The sequence below is a fragment of the Canis lupus genome, chromosome 3 (genome assembly GCF_011100685.1).
Source record: "Canis lupus familiaris isolate Mischka breed German Shepherd chromosome 3, alternate assembly UU_Cfam_GSD_1.0, whole genome shotgun sequence".
NCBI lineage: Eukaryota > Metazoa > Chordata > Mammalia > Carnivora > Canidae > Canis > Canis lupus.
In genome coordinates, this window is record NC_049224.1 from 89,945,381 (window position 1) to 89,959,126 (window position 13,746).

Sequence of the window (13,746 nt, forward strand, 5' to 3'; positions counted from 1 at the left end):
CCAGGAGACAAATAGAACATTTGCAGGAACATATGAGCCTCCCCTTTCCCAATCACAACCTTTTCTTCCATCTAAAATACCACCACTCAAATTTCTTTATGATTTGTACAGAGCTTCATTTTTAATGAGTTCTTGTATCCATCAGTGAATATTATGTATTACCACTCAGCTTCCTTACGATCCTTATGCTTCTTCATTGTTATATGTGTACTCGCTGAGGAACCTCTTTCACAAAGATGGAGATAGAGATGTTTCCTTATAAAAACGTCACTTGGCTCTTTGATCACCTTTCAAACTGTGTGTTCCCAAATTAAATGATCAATCATCACAAATTAGTTTTAATGATATTTCAAGTGATAACTATATTAGAAGTCTCGTTCAACTTTGCAGCAATAGAAGAATTGGAAACGACCTGATATGCATAAAAACTTGTTCTTGGACATTAGAGTCCAATTAGACACTAGCACTTTCAAATTTCCCCTTGTTTGAAGTTCAAAGGTATTAACACACGCGTCAACGAAACAAAAGAAGATTTTGCAACGTGTGACAAAGATATCATTTGTTTGTAAAGTGCATAGGAGCAAAGTATTTTGAAAAGAGAGATGGAAAATGAGAACACATAGCATGGTCAACTGAAGGGTGTCAAGTCAAGCAATTCTAGTCACGGTTACTTATATCAAGTTGAGGACATGGACACTGACCTTCTCAAAACTATATCAGCTTGAATACTCCTCAGAAAGTCTTATGTATATTCTCAGGGTACGTATAATCCAGTTAGAAATCGCGTTTACACGTTAGAGTGTCCAGGGTTTTGCCCTTGGACCATTTTCCTGCCTTACTATATTTACTTATCCAATCTCATGACATGGCTTTCTCTCTCTCTCTCTCTCTCTCTCTCTCTCTCTCTCACACACACACACTGAGGTCTCCCAAATCTATATCTGCAAACCAGACATCTTCTTTAACTCTAGATGGACATATGCAACTTGATATTTGATATCTCCATTTTGGATGTCTAATGGATAGCTCGACATAGATACTCCCATAACTGAAATTCTGATGCCCACTCCACTCCAAACCCTACTTTTCTTTAGTCTTCCCTCTTTCAGTAAGTTGAAAATCCTTCATTCAAATTACTCGGGCTAAATATTTCTGCTGTCACTTGAACATACCAGGCATATTCCTGCTTCTGAGTCATGTATTTGATTCATGAGTAAAGACCCTTCTTCCCCCAGAGACTTGAATGCCTTATTCCTTCTCTTCTTTTTTAGTCTTTGCTCAAATACCACCCGTATTTCTGATGCAGTCTCTGTTTTCCATATAGCAAACATTTTTTACCTACCTACTACACACTCTCTCATTCTTGGGTTTATTTTTCTCTAGAGCACTTCTCTTTTGACATCCTATAAATCTCACTTATTTTAGTATATTTCTTCCCACTAGAATGTAAGCTTCATGAAAGTTGGCTTCTGATTTTTCATTTTATTCTATATTCTCAGTACCTAGAAGAGTACCTTGAATATGGTAGCCACTTAGCAAATACTTATTAAATTGAGGAATAAATACATTAATCATGAAGTACAAGTCAACAAAATAGCTCCAACTCTCTGCAACAAGCTTATGGGAGGCTTGAAGGTCAAGCTAGGCATGATGCTGATGAAAAGCATGATATGAGTAGTGTAACAGAAGGGAAACTTACATTATAAGAACTACCTGTCAAAAAGAAAGACTGATATATAGCAGCATAGAAAGAAATGAACATCAAATCCATCTGAATTACTACTGACTGAGAAAAATGTAAATATTCATGGAACAGTGACTGGAGGGTTTGTATAACTGACTACTTCCTGGAGAAGGATCCTGAATCTGCAATACTGAAGGTATATGTTCTTACATAACGACTTTAAGGACTTTCATAATTTCCTGGTAGCAGCTCAATAGCTCGTATTTGAGCAATCAAATCAGAAAAGGATTTTAAATGGTTACAATGTTGAAAAGTAAATGTCTCTCTATTTTTTTCTAATTTCATGATCAATTCTGGTTTGCTGAATATGAGCAATGATACCAAGTATTGTAGGAAAAAAACAGAATGTCAAAGATGGAATATCTATCTTTCAATGTGAAAAAAGAGCTGGCATCATAAATTTATTCTGAATGTCGAAATTAGACTGTCTGAACTTTTAGAGTAAGAGCCCTTCAGAGAAATTACCTTATTGCATTGCAGACTTTCACTTCATTCTTCATGTCAACTAAGTTGGCATTTGAATATTTGATCAGTAAGAGAAATTGGCATATTTTGGAATCAAACATTTTCTTCTACTTGTGTAGTTTCTTGTGCCAAGTTTGAAGCACTGGAATTTTTCTTTGTGCATGTTTGGATCATTTTGACAACTTTCTGTTACGTAATTTCAGTGGGCTTTGACTTAATAAAGGCTGGATTCTTCTCCCATCGGGATGCAGCCGTTGAATCAATGTATAAATGGTGATTCACTTTCATAAATGGGGCTGGATTGCATAATTTTTTTTTAAGATTTTATTTATTTATTCATAGAGATGCAGAGAGAGAGTGAGAGGCAGAGACACAGGCAGAGGGAGAAGCAGGCTCCATGCAGAGAGCCTGACGCGGGACTCGATCCAGGGTCTCCAGGACCACGCCCCGGGCTGCAGGCGGCGCTAAACCGCTGCGCCACCGGGGCTGCCCTGGATTGCACAATTTTACAAAGATCTCCCTAGAAAATAACTCATGCTTTACTGCATAATCAATTGCTATGAAATTTGTTGAGAACATTCCTCCCCCCAGGCTGCCTGGAACTGTATATCTGAATTTTGGTAGTGCTTCACAATCCTAATCATGCAAGTAGTTTGTAGGATGTTTATCACATTGTGTACAGGAGAGGTCAATAAGTAGATTCACCTCCTCAAAACTGACTATCACCGTGCTTTGCATACATTGGGTCCTCAAAACACATTGGGTCACTTTCTTTAAAGGTGGAAGCTAGAAATTTGGTAATCTTTTCAGAAAATAAAATTTCCTAATTCTTTGTTTAAGGCCAGAATTTCAGACTCTGTGCAGACATGTAGAGTAGATAATTTTACATGGGCCAGGCCAATCCTATGTATTAGGAGGAGTGAATTTTTGAGCACCAACCCCCCCACCCCCCGCAAAACGTTGAAGACATTGTTGTATAACCTTTCTCAAAGTTTCCAACTGAAAATATGCTTTCCAAAATATGTCCCTATCTCTGTTGAAAGTTAGGTGTTTTAAGGATTTAACTTAGAAAAAAATGGACAGTTTTATTCTTCACGTGAAGATTCTCTTTAGAAAATAGCACTATAAATAAAGTTAGATATAAATGATACTTCTATAAAATTGTATTTACAAATTTGGTGCATTATGTTTAATTTTAGCTTAGAGAAGACTTACATAGCATCCATTAAATTGTATTGACTCCTTTGTTGAGGATTGCTTGATTATGAAAACATTTAGTGAACTGTTATTCTACTTGTCATTAAACAAATAAATCACTGTCACTACTAGCCACCCAAACAAGAAAAATACTGCATTCATTTATCACTTTTTTTGCAATTGGAGTCCTTGTTACTTTTCATGGGTTCCTTAAACATCACTGTTTTCCCTTTCCACATGGTCCTACTTTCAATCAGCATGGCTATTTCAACATATCTGATGAAAATCCATCTTGCCTTTTTGTATCTGGATGTGTGTAGTCACAGTATCAAAGAGAAAACAAGACAAAAACCTTTTTTTTCATTTGCATAAATATCTAACTTTACTTTGAAATATTTTTGATTAATTGCATAGTTAAAACACTATTATCACACTGAGATATTCACTGGTTTGAATTCTCCCAGAAAAAAAATTATTTTTTGACATGAAGCATCAAATTGTCATCCTGACAATATAACAAATGAAGAAGTCTCAAATCTCCTCCAACTACAAGACACAGAACAATACAATGTTTAAAGACAACACATTGAAAGATGTATGAGTAATCTGTCAAGAAAGTAAATGGAAAGTCTGAGGAGGCAGGAGAGATACAAAATGAGAAAACAAAAGCCAAAATCTGAGCATTAATCCAGAGAAGTGAGTGTTGAAGCAGACATGGGTTCTAAAAACTCAGTAAAGTAGTTATTCTGTGGGTATGGGAGGATAGGAGGAGTGAAGGATGGGGGTTATTGGGGACACTCTTCAAAGATGAAGGCTCTGACATGGCTCTGGGTTAGTGGATGGTATGACTATGACCCGAGATTTTCCCACATGACATCCTTCTAGCTAGTTTAGGGACCATATTTTTACTTCCTAAAATGAGAATTAAATGTAAAGAGCCTTAAGTTTTATTTACAGGGGAATACACCACCAATTCTGTACTCAAGCAATTATGACATATAAGAGTCCAAAAACATGAGTATGATTCAACGTGAACACATATCACATAGGAAAAAGGCACCAGGCATAAAAATCAGTAGAGACAACAAAAAGCATGATCAGATTTAGGGAAATCTAAGATGTCAGGATTATTAGATACAGAATAATTCATCAGATGTGTTAATCAGATGTGTTAAAAAGTCTTCTGACCAAGTTAACTATGAAAACATTACTCAGAGAGGAACAGCAAGGCAAAAAGGAGAATTACTAAAAAGAGCTCAAGAGATTTGAAATATAGAGCTAGAGATTCTTTTTTTTTAATTTTTATTTATTTATGATAGTCACAGAGAGAGAGAGAGAGAGAGAGGCAGAGACACAGGCAGAGGGAGAAGCAGGCTCCATGCACTGGGAGCCCGACGTGGGATTCCATCCTGGGTCTCCAGGATCGCGCCCTGGGCCAAAGGCAGGCGCTAAACCGCTGCACCACCCAGGGATCCCTAGAGCTAGAGATTCTAACAAAAGTTTCATCAGATTTTCAGAAGGTGAAAATAAACAGAATACTAATAAAAATAAAAAATATTATTAATATAAATACCATGCACACTTTTATAATGGCTAAGGGAATGTTCTAACTCTATCAAGTGGCTCTTATTATTATTATTATTATTATTTTACAGATATGGATAGTGAGACAGGAATTGAGTAAATAACTTCCCAAAGATTGTATAGCTGGTACATGGCAGGGTGAAGATTCAAATCCAGGCAGTCTAGCAACAGAGTCTGTGCTTTTAATAGACTTTTAAATGATAATAACTACAAATTCTCTAAAACACTGACAAAAGGCAAAAGATTTGAATCTTCAGATTTGGGAAGTACACCAAACCCAAGAAGGATAAATAGAAAGATATCCCTACCTAAAACATGTATCATTGAAACTGGTAGACACCAAAGACAAAAATATGGAAATCTGACAGAAGGGTGTGAAGAAAAACATATCTAAACTATTGAGGAAAATAGGTGTTTACCTAGGATTATATAACCTACAAAATAAAGTTTCAAAACCAAGAGCAAAAAGCAGATGTTTTTTTCAAATAAAACTGAATTACTGAAAGGAATAGAGATGTTTCAGGAAGAAGAAAAATACTTCCAAAGGAAAGCTATGGTTAAAAAAAAAAAGTTGGCCACCAAAAAGGAGAATTGCAGACCAATAGCCCCGATGAACTGGGTGCCAAAATTCTCGCCAAGATACTCACCAGTAGGATCCAACAGTACATTAAAGGATGATTCACCACGACCAAGTGGGATTTATTCTTGGGCTGCAAGGGTGGTTCAACATCTGCAAATCAATCAGTGTGATACACCACATTTATAAAAGGGACAAGAACCATATGATCCCCTCAATTGATGCAGAAAAAGTATTTGACAAAATATAGCACCTTTACCTCCACAGTGTAGGGATAGAGGGAACATACCTCAATATCATAAAAGCCATCTACGGAGAGCCCACAGCAAATATCATTCTCAATGGGGAAAAACTGGGAGCCTTTCCCCTAAGATCGGGAACAAGACAGGGATGTCCACTCTCACCACTGCTATTCAACATAGTCCTGGAAGTCCTAGCCTCAGCAGTCAGACATCAAAAAAAGAAATAAAATGCATTCAGATTGACAAAGAAGAAGTCAAACTCTCCCTCTTTGCAGATGACATGACACTGTACATAGAAAACCCAAAAGACTCCATCCCAAGATTTCTAGAACTCATACAGCAATTCGGCAGTGTGGCAGGGTACAAAATCAATGCCCAGAAATCAGTGGCATTTCTATACACTAACAATGAGACTGAAGAAAGAGAAATTAAAGAGTCAGTCCCATTTATAATTGCACCCAAAAGCATAAGATACCTAGGAATAAACCTAACCAAAAAGGCAAAGGATGTGTACTCTAAGAACTGCAGACCACTTATGAAAGAATTTGAGGAAGACACAGAGAAATGGAAAAACATCCCATGCTCATGGATTGGAAGAATTAATATTGTCAAAATGTCAATGTTACCCAGAGCAATTTACACATTCAATGTAAACCCTATCAAAATATCATGGACATTTTATAATGGTTGGAACAAAAAAAAATCTTAAAATTTGTAAGGACCCACAAAAGACCCAGAATAACATTCAATAATGTTGAAAAAGAAAACTTAAGGGATCCCTGGGTGGCGCAGCGGTTTGGCGCCTGCCTTTGGCCCAGGGCGCGATCCTGGAGACCCGGGATCGAATCCCACGTCGGGCTCCCGGTGCATGGAGCCTGCTTCTCCCTCTGCCTCTCTCTCTCTCTCTCTCTGTGACTATCATAAATAAATAAAAAATTAAAAAAAAAGAAAAAGAAAAAGAAAACTTAAGCCGGGAGCAATGGCAGATTTCAGGTTGTACTATAAAGCTGTGGTCATCAAGACAGTGTGGTACTGACATCAAAACAGACACATAGATCAATGGAACAGAATAGAAAACCCAGAAGTGGACCCTCAACTCTATGGTCAACTAATATTCGACAAAGCAGGAAAGACTATCCACTGGAAAAACGACAGTCTCTTCAATAAATGGTGCTGGGGAAATTGGACAGCCACGTGCAGAAGAATGAAACTAGACCATTCTCTTACACCAGACACAAAGACAAACTCAAAATGGATGAAAGATCTAAATGTGAGACATGATCCCATCAAAATCCTAGAGGAGAACACAGGGAACAACCTCTTCGACCTCGGCTGCGGCAACTTCTTGCTAGACACGTCTCCAAAGGCAAGGGAAACAAAAGCAAAAATGAACTACTGGGACTTCATCATAATAAAAAGCTTCTGCACAGCAAAAGAAACAGTCAACAAAACTAAAAGTCATCCTACAGAATGGGAGAAGATATTTGCAAATGATGTATCAGATAAAGGGCTGGTATCCAAGGTCTAGAAGGAACTTATTAAACTCAACACCCAAGAAACAAACAATCCAATCATGAAATGGGCAGAAGACATGAACAGAAATTCCACCAAAGAAGACACAGACATGGACAACAAGTACATGAGAAAATGCTCTGCATCACTTGCCATCAGGGAAATACAAATCAAAACCACCATGAGATCCCACCTCACACCAGTGAGAATGGGGAAAATTAACAAGGCAGGAAACAACCAATGTTGGAGAGGATGTGGAGAAAGGGGAACCCTCTTGCACTGTTGGTGGGAATGTGAACTGGGGCAGCCACTCTGGAAAACTCTGTGGAGGTTCCTCAAAGAGTTGAAAATAGACCTGCCCTATGACCCAGCAATTGCACTGCTGGGGATTTACCCCAAAGATGCAGATCCAGTGAAACGCCGGGACACCTGCACCCCGATGTTTATAGCAGCCATGTCCACAATAGCCACACTGTGGAAGGAGCTGAGATGACTATTGATGAATGAATGGTTAAAAAATATGTGGTGTTTATACACAATGGAGTATTACTCAGTGATCGGAAAGGATGAAATCTTACCATTTACATTGAACTGGATGGACCTGGAGGGTATTACGCTGAGAGAGATAAGTCATTCAAAGAAAGACAATTATCATATGGCTTTACTTATATGAGGAATCTAAGAAATAGTGCAAAGGATCTTAGGACAAGGGAGGGAGAAACAAAATGGGAAGAAATTGGAGAGAGGGACACACCATGAGAGACCTTTAGCTATGGAAAAGAAACTGAGGGTCACTGGAGGGGTGGTGGGCAGGGGGCTAGGGTAACTGGGGGACGGGCATTATGGACGGCAGGTGATGGGATGAGCACTGGGTGTTATATGCAGCTGAGGAAATACTGAACTCTGCATCTGAAACTAATGATGTTCTCTATGTTGGCTAATTGAATTTAAATAAAAAAAGAATGGTTGAAAAAAAGAAAAAGAAAGAATGGTTGGGCAGCCCTGGTGGCTCGGTGGAGTCCTGGGATCGAGTCCTATGTCGGACTCCCTGCATGGAGCCTGCTTCTCCCTCTGCCTGTGTCTCTGCCTCTCTCCCTCTCTCTCTTCTGTGTCTCTCATAAATAAATAAATAGAATCTTAAAAAAAAGAGAAGTTGGCGAGGTGTACCCAGATGGCTCAGTTGACTGGGCATCCAACTCTTGATTTTGGTGAAGGTCACGATCTCAGGGTCATGGGATCCAGCCCTGCGGGCTCTACACTCAGCAGGGAGTCTGCTTGGGATTCTCTCTCTTTCCCTCTGCCCCTCCCATGCTGTGTCTCACTCGGTCTCTAAAATAATAAATAAATAAGTCTTTAAAAATGTTGGCGAACAAAGCGAATTCTAAGCATTTTATAGTAATGTCTGTAGGGGATTAGAAAAAATCAGGATGGGAAGTTTGTGTGTATGTGTGTGTATGAGTGATTAGAGTGGGAATGTTCTAATTCCTTTGAATTGTTTGGGAAGAAGGTAAATATATTGATTTACTCTAGTCTTCATTAAGTGAAATGCAAATCCAAAAAAAAAATCAATAGCCATTTAAAGAAGGGAAATGGAGTCTATAACTTCCAAATCACAGAAGGAGAGAAGAAGGAAAGAGGAATAAAAACCCCAATAAAGGCAAAGAGCAAAGAGGAACACAGGGATCAAAGAGCGAAGCAGGAACTGAGATGGTAAAAATACACCCACATATCTCAGGAAAACACCCACATATCTCAGGGATACAAAAATAGTAAGAGGCAGAGGTCACTCTTGCGGAGGTGGAGCAATTTACTTAAGCTCCCGACCAAATGGCCACCTAACTTCCGTGGCCGTCTTCAGTGTATGGTGTTTCCTGATGGGCTGTTGACGGTGCCGCATCTCTAACCCCGGGTGCGGGAGGGCCCGGCCCGTAAGAGGAAGGGGACGAATGATACGTTGGGCAGACATTGACCAGATGCAGCTGGTGTGGCCAGATGAGGACTAAAGTACCCAGTCAGCGGAGAGATGAAATAATTCCAAACTTCTATGGACTTAGCACCATAGCTTCAGAATCCACTGGAGAGGAGTCGCGTCTACAAGGGAGGACAGGGTAGCAGGAGAATTGGCTGCCGTTAGAACCGGACAGACCAGGTAGGGGAGACCAGCAATAGGGGGGCCTGGTCTAATGCATGTCTGTAGGATAGAAGGGTTCGGCTCCACCCAAAACAGCTGGAGGACACTGAATTCTTTATTTTAAAGATTTTATTTATTTATTTATGAGAGACACATACACACACAGAGGCAGAGACAGAGGCAGAGGGAGAAGCAGGCTCCATGCAGGGAGCCCGACGTGGGACTCGATCCTGGATCTCCAGGATCAGGCCTTGGGCCAAAGGCAGGTGCTAAACCCCTGACCCACCCGAGGATCCCCCACTTAATTCTTTTAAAGCTCCAAGGATATTTATGAGATTGACCGACATCCAAACGCCGTAGGCCCCGCTGGCAAGTCCTCAGCAGATTTCAGAGACTTGGTACCACTCAGATCACATTCCCTGGTCGTCATGTGGTTTGAGCATCACGGACTGAAGGAAACCCCAAAGTCCTATCCCCGTGGAAATGACACACTCACTCCCGGGACGGAGGTGTGAGCAGGTGTCTCACTGAAAGCAGAAATCGCCAGCACACGCGTGTGAAAGCCTCTGAGCATCACTGGAATGAGGAAACGCAGGGGACACCCCGGGAGGCACCCTTTTTGTCCCAAGACAATGACATATTTCTCAAAGTCTGGCCATGCGGGGTGCTCAGGGGGGCGTCGGCTTTCATCGTCCCCAAGGGGGGAGCATAGGTGTGGGCAGCTCTTGGGAGGCAGACCGCGCAGGTGGGCAGGGTGAGAGGGCGCAGGGCTGCACCTGCGGCCGCCCTGGAGCGTGCAGGCCTCCCGGGCCGATACCCCAGAAGCTGCACTCGACCCCCCGCCGCTCAGCTGGGAGAGCAAAGTCCAGGGACCTTATGATCCGGACGGGAGCGCGTGGCCCAGCGCCCTGAACAAGTGGGGCGCGTGGGGGAACCACGCAGAGAGCTGTTTTCTCCCTTTGGCCTGGTTGACTTTACGGGGATTTGCAGGTTTTCTTTATGTGAATTAGTGCATTGAATTAATATACTGAATATATACCACGCCCACTTGATGCTTTATCTCTTGCTTCGTGTTATCTTTTTGCAGAGAAGCCTTAACAAGTTTTATAAATTAATGTTTACATTACAATATTATCAGAACTTTAAAAAATACTCTTGTCATTGGCATTGTATATACACCCGTCAGTCCCCCAGATCTTACCAATATTCACCTCCATGATTTTCCTAGGCTTGTGGAGTTTCTTCCTCCCTCTGTCCGTCTGTCCTTCCCTCCCTCCCCTCCTCTCCTCCCTCTCTTTCTCTCTCTTTGATTTTGACCAAGACATCTTTTTACAGAACATGTTTTTTTTGATAAAGAGTAAAACTGAGGGACGCCTGGGGGGCTCAGCGGCTGAGCGTCTGCCTTTGGCTCAGGTCGTGACCCCGGGGTCCTGGGATCAAGTTCCGCATCTTCTCCCTCTGCCTGTGTCTCTGCCTCTCTCTCTGGGTCTCTCATGAATAAATACATAAAATCTTAAAAAAAAGAGTAAAATACATTTTTTTCTCTTTTTTATTCCTCTAAAAGACATTACAGTCTGTTCTAATGATACTCCTGTCTACACTGACACCAAACTACCTGGTTCCAAGAGCTTTTTATTTTGATAGCTATGTAAGGTGTCTCAGAAAACTGGGAGAGCAAGGTCTCTTTGATAAGCTTGTATTTGTCAAAATTTCTCTGTCTCCTCCCATGTTTATCCTGCAAATTATCTCTTGAAATAGTCAAATTAAATACAAGTTTGGGGGATTTTTCTTTGAGATGATGTTATATATACGGGGCATTGATAGCTTCATTATATTAATCTTTCCTAGAAAATAATAAGATATTCCTTTCCATGTATTTAAGTTTTCTTTCATGTCTTTTGAGTGAAATTTATAGGTTATTTTTCTGCTAGGAATACCACATATTCTCCTTAAATTAACTTCGGGTATTTTAAAATTTTTGTTGCTGCTATGGATATTTTCCATTTTGTTTCCAATATTAGTTTTTAAGAAATCTGTTAACATTTTTATTTTTTTTATTTTTTATTTATTTATTTATTTTTGTTATTTTTTTGTTAACATTTTTAGTTGCGTTTTCCCAACCTATCACTTTTTCAAACATTATTATTATTATTCCTAATATTTTTTCTTTGATTCTCTGGATGTCTTACGATAATTACGTCATGAGTAAATTACGATCTGTATACCCCATCTATTCCAGTCCATCACCTAAGACAACAACAACAACAACAACAACAACAACAGCAATAATTAAGCTACCAAAATTATGATTAAGCCATTTTCTTCTTTGATAGAATTGTTCTTTAGGGGAAAATAGGCATTCTGATCATTTTCTGCTCCCTCACAGAAATAATTATGCTATTTATCATTAAGTGTACTACTGCCTATAATTTTAAGACAGTCTATCATGTTTAAGGAGTTTTATCTTTATTTTGCTAAGAAATTATGTTGATTGTTGTTATGTGTTGAAATAACCAAAATTTTTTGCAAATATGGTATCTATCTACCATCTTTCTACACATCTCCAAATATTTATTATCTTTGCAATCCTGACATAAAGCATGTCATTCATGGCACATTATTTTCTTCAAATACTGATTTACATAATTTTCTCAGTTTTTGTCTAGGGTTTTTGCATCTATATTAAGAAATAAAAACTGTTTAATTTTTGGGTTTCTGTTCTATATTTTATTTTGTCTTATTATTTTTGTTTTCGTTTGAATATTTTGTTCTACATTTTTCAAGTTAAGTTTTGGTGCTTGAATAGCTTTGTGAACAGACCTGGTGAACTTTCTTTCCTTATCTAGGCTCTGAAACTTTACATATTAAAGGAATAAAGTTTTGAAAAAGTCACTGAGAATCTAACCGGCCCTAGAGATACAATTAAAAATTTTGTTTTGTTTTTATGACTTTTTAAATCTCCTTATGGTGCAATAGGCCTATTAATTGCAAGCCCAATATCCATTTCTTCTCTAATAACCACCCTTTTGCATTTATGGAGGATTCTGAGTTTGTTCGAGGTTCTAAGGTATCCAGCTTAAAAACAAAAATTCTGGGCTCCTTTTCTAGCTATGGTATCTATGTGTTGACAATATGTAAGTGGAGGGGTGGAGATTTCTGGAAGGCTGTTCTTTTTTTAATAATAATAAGTAAATTACTTGGCAATTGTTTTTGTCCTTCTCTATCTCCCTGGCTTGGAATACAAGTGAAGTGCCGGTGCTGCAGCAGCCATTTTGTGAACGCGTGGATAAAAGCCACCCCAAAAATGAGGAGGGAAACACATACCTGAATCTCAGTGACCATCTCAAGATTTTCTATGATGTGAGAAATACTAATCCCTGTTAGTTTAAGCCATTGTAGTCAGATTTCTGATACATACAAGTGGATGCAATCTCAAATGATAAAAGTCATTAATTTCCATAGGTTTTCTATCCCTCTTGAGTCAATTTCAGCAACACATTTTCTAAGAAGTCCTACATTTCAAGCATATTTTAGAAATTTAAGTATAGAGTTTTCAAAATATTTTTGCTCCTTTACTTTACTAAAAATCTGTGGTTAAGCCTGTAATTCTAATTTCCAAGTTTTTCTATTTCTGCTCTTATTTTTCCTTTATTGAGTTCTGTGGCTCTTTTATTTTCAAAGGAGATTTTCCATTTACTTATATTATCAATCTTTTCATGCTTTCCAATATAAAATCATTTTTTCCCTGTGACTTTGTCCTGATTTTGAGTTGAGTTTTTAGCTCACTTTATTCAACTTTAGGAATAGAGTGTAAGAATGTAGGCTAACAGTTTCCTCTGGATGAAGTTTGTTCTAATTCTCAGTCTTCTATCTCTTACCTTAATTAATTTTGTGAAGATTTTGTGAGTATAGTTTTGGTTACTCTTTTTGTTAGGTTCTAGTTTCACAGGCTAGTTTAGACATTGCTGTCATCGTCTACAGTTTTGTGATTATCTTCACATCTTATTGCCTAAATGTCAGAGACTAGAAATAATCCAATTTCTTCTTGGGGCTTTTGATTTTTTTTTTTTTTCTTTCTGTGGTGGGAGAGGCTTTTATGTTTTTTTTTTTTCTTTTCTTTTTTTTTAAATACAGTACAGTTGACACACAACATTACATTGGTTTCAGGTATACAACACATCGATTTGACTGAGCTCATATGTTTTATTTACTCTGTGTCTGCTTGAAAAAAAAGATATTCCTTATTTTGAAGGTCATATAACCAACTTACATGGTATGAGTCCATCTTATTAAT

General features: G+C 38.8%; 1 pseudogene; it reads right to left on the bottom strand.

The window, feature by feature from the left end:
* LOC100688023 overlaps nucleotides 1-9,287 on the bottom strand; it is a 28,843-nt pseudogene extending 19,556 nt beyond the window's left edge.
* Nucleotides 9,288-13,746: the final 4,459 nt, after the last annotated feature.